The following is a 4,304-nucleotide window of genomic DNA, read 5'->3' as shown; positions in this document are numbered from 1 at the left end:
ACAAGGCAACACAGGTGCATTCCTTACTGTCATCACATGCCCCTTGCGGGCTGGCTGTGGCTTTGTCCCATGTTATTTCACTCTGGGATTTAGGCAGAGGGAGCAGCTTCTCCTTGGAATAGTGACCATATTGTGGCGAAGGGATAGATGCCACGTCTGCTCATATTTATTTGGTTCAACTCTAACCTTTAGAGCAAGTCATACAGCCAAGCCAGGCATCGATAGGAGAGAAAAGCATAATCTTAACACAGGGAGGGGCAAGAAATGTTTCTGAACAACAGTCTGCCGCAGCGCCAAATTGCTTTTCAAAGTAGTAGTTCTAATTTATGCTCCTATCAGTCATATAAGTGTTGTAAGTGTCCCATCGATCCACGTCCTTGCTTCCCTCTAGTATTATTGGAATCCCGCAATTTTGTCACTCTTTTGGGTATAAATGGCATCTCCCTGTGGTCTGACTTTGCATTTCCTTGATTACTGATGAGAATCTTGTCACGTGTACATACCAGTTGTGTTTCTTTATTATGAAATGCTTGCTCATGCTTTTTTGCCCATTTTTTAAAAGTTGGTTGTCTTTTTTATTTATTCAGAAGTTCTTTATATCACATAGATGATAACCTTTGGTCAGTTACATATATTACAAATATCTCCTTTGTAATTTTTTCCCCCTCTTTTTAATGGTGTCTTTCTGATAAGAAGCAAAAAATTCTTCATTTAATATGGTTAAATTTAAAACTCTTTTCTTATATGGTTAATATTTTTTGTTGCTTGATTAAAGAAATCCTTTTCTGCCCCAATATCATAAAGATATTTGCTCGCATATTATTCCAGAAGTTTTCAGTTTTGTCTTTGGTATTTAATATGAGGAATTGATCTTTGTGCATGTGGGGAGTATTGATCCTGCTCTGTGTCTTTCGTGTGCATAACCCCAGTCCCAGCACCATCGATTCAACTTTTCATCTTTTCCCTGTGGATCTGCAGGGCTATCTGTCATGCATCAAGGATTTTTAAACATGAATGGATGTTGACTGTTAGCAGGTTATTTTTCTGGGAAAACAAAAGTATTTGACTGCAGATGATTCAGCTGGTGGTTCTATCATCTTTGATTTAAAAGCTGGATCCAAAGTTGGATCCAAACTTCAGCAATATTTCAAGAAAATTAGTGTCTGAAAGAAATATAACGCAGTCATAGTTATTCCTTTCCCCCTCTTTAAAACATATATTTTCTTATGTTTGGTGTATAATTGTACATGCTCAGAAAATATTTGTTGACTTGATTTAAATAGACGAAGTACCTTCATTTGGCTTTTTCTTCACTGTTTTGATAAGATTTTCTTATTATAGTAAAAGGTGAGGGTGACATTTATGGAGGATTTTTTTAACTTTCCGAGAAATCTCACCAAACACATGAAAACACTCCTCTTGAGAGTAAGAAAGGGCAAAATAACTCTCACAAAATAAGGACATTTGAGATTTGATGGGAGCACATGACCTACTTTAAATGGCTCTTATGAGTACTCTGGGTGGAATCCTCTGATATTTTGAGCCTGACCAGGAGGCTTCAAGCGAGAGTCCTTTTAACCTGGTATTCTGGAAAGAATAAGAAAACAATCATTAGTGGTATAATCCTTTTAAAACAGAAGACGAAGCAAAGCTTAGGGAGCTACCTGTGCCATTTCAGGAACAGGGTTAGGTGTAATTTTTTTGTCTTTTCCAAACCAAGAGATAATTTTTCCTCTTGACTTTGGGCACATGGTGTTTAATTCTCTGTTATCCTCTGTCCACCTACAGAAAGGGACTGGTCATGTCCCACAGGCTTAGGGCATTTGAGATAACTCAGCTGGACTCTCATTTGTCTCATATTTTGGTATAATGTGCAGATGTTATAAATGAAAAACACAGGAACTTGGAGTGAGTCACCTTTCCCCCTAAATGAATGTCAACAACGAAAGAAAATGGAGACAGAATAAAATGATCTGCTTTGGGGGTTAACTTAGGGAATCCAATCATTTAGGTTTAATAGAAATAAATGTAAATTTCTATGATCAAAATAAATTAATATGTTTAGGGATATACGAGTTAGAAATAGTCTCTAAATGTTTAAGAACAATCAGGTTACTTCTGAGACAACTTTTGATTTTCTTCTTAGTGGAAGGTGCCTCTCTGATGGAAACTTTGATGTGAGGGGCGTATGACCACTCAAGTGGGCGTCTTCCTCCTCTGCAGAGCAGATGTTTCCACTTGTGTGTGGCTCGTGCCCGTGGAGCACAGCCGGGGCAGGTTACGTGTGGTCCGCGTGTGGTGGGGCTGGGACAGTGATCCTTACTGATGTTTTTTAAAAAAAGACTTTATAATAAAACACAAGTCCATCATTTTCACAGAAAAAAAAAAATCAAAGAAAAAAGATGGCTTATTTAAAAAAACATTTTATATTACTATTGTAACATCAAGTGACAAAGACTAATGATGAAATATGTGTCATTCTCTGTAAACAATAGAAGGTTAGACTTTGGTGCCAACAGATGTTAAAGATTGAGAGTTTGGGATTTCTTTTGCTCCCAACAATTGACTTATTAGTCAATTGAATCCTGTTTTTATATCAAAATTGATTCAGAGAGCTGTACTTCAAATTAGTTAAACCATCAAAGAAGTTCGAGCAACATGTCTTTCCCAAATTCATTGAAGAAGTTGATCCCAGTGAGCTTGCTGAGGACGCTATGACATGCTGACGGCCCCTTCATTGAACTGCTCCACACCAGGAACCGTGTGGGGACACAAAGGCACAAAGATAAAGGACCTGCTTCCCCCCTGAGGACTTCCCGTGGAGGGGACTGACAGGTACAACCTGAGAAGAGGTGCATCAGGGTGCAAAAAGGTCTCTAAGGGGGCTCTTCATTCAACACAGCATTACCGAGGACCTACTATGTGCCAGGAATGACAGAGGAGGAGTGACTAGCTGCACTCCTGGAGCTCTCAGGCTGGTGGAGAGACAGCTGGGCCTCAGGGAGCCTGTGTGCTCAGTAGGAAGCTCACGCTGGAGGTGTGGGGAGGGAGGTCTTCCTGGGGCTGAGCAGTGGGAGGTACCTTTGTAGGCAGGATGTCCCCAGGGGGCCAAGGGCCCGGGCACATGGGAGGGCTGAGGCTAGGGATTGGGGAGAGACAAAAGAAGTCGCAAGGTGAGCAGGGATCAGATATCCAGATTTTATGAGTTAAATCAAGAAGCTCAGGTTTTATTTATTTATTTATTTTTTAATAAAAAGATGACCGGTAAGGGGGTCTTAACCCTTGACTTGGTGTCGTCAGCACCATGCTCTCCCATGTGAGCCATGGTCCGGCCCTGAGAAACTCAGGTTTTAACCCGTGGACCCTGAGGAGCCAGTGAAGGCTCTTGACCAGACTTGCATTTTAGAAAGATCTGCCTGACTATGTGAGAAAAATGGAGCAAAGAGAGGCAAGACTGGTCTCTAAAGCCAGGTCAGGAGGCTCCTCCAGGAGTCCAGGTGAGAAACGCGGCAGTGAGGATGCAGAGAGGAGAGAGGGGAGGGGACAAGACCCCGGTTTCTGGCTCTGGCAGCTGGGAGGGCCGAGGTGTCGCTGGCAGAGCCACAAAGCCCTGGAGGAGCAGCAGGGGCAGGGGAGGAGAGTCAGTCCAGTGTCAGTGCTGGACTCCATGGGCTGCCCCAGCAGGGGCACGTGAGACCGTGGGCCAGAGGACACCAGAGCAGCTGGATGCCACGTGGGGGACGGGGAGGCAGGGGGAAGTGGCATTGCAAGGCCCAGAGCAGGGTCTCTGGAATCCAGCAGATGAGACTAGAGACAGGACAGTCAAAGGCCACCACGATGCCAGAGAGGTGAGAAGTGACACTGGTTTTAGCAGCAAGACAGAATTATTGACCTTGGATGGAGGTGTGCATGGGAGATGACAGAAAGGTGACAGCAAGTGTAACGAACCTTTCAAAAGTGAGTGAAGAAAAGGAGATAATATGGGAACATGGGGTCCCGGGTTAGGGTTGTCACACAGAGAACAGGTCGTCCAGTTAAATTTGAACTTTGAATAAACCAGGAACAATTTCTCAGTATAAATATGCCTCATGCACTATTTGGGATATGCTTTTTAAAAAAATTATCTGTTGTTTATCTGAAATTCAAATTTAACTAGGAGCCTGTAGTTTTGTTTGCTAAATTTGGCAAATCTGAAAGAAAGTGAGCTGAGATGCTGGGTACTGTTAAAAAAAATCTCTGAAATGATGCTCAGGAACTAAATATTTAAATTTTGTTGGTGGTGTTAATATCTTTAAGAAACCATA

Source organism: Cynocephalus volans, chromosome 8 (genome assembly GCF_027409185.1).
Source record: "Cynocephalus volans isolate mCynVol1 chromosome 8, mCynVol1.pri, whole genome shotgun sequence".
Lineage (NCBI taxonomy): Eukaryota > Metazoa > Chordata > Mammalia > Dermoptera > Cynocephalidae > Cynocephalus > Cynocephalus volans.
The sequence above is the reverse complement of the archived record's forward strand: the minus strand, read 5'-3'. Positions refer to the sequence as shown.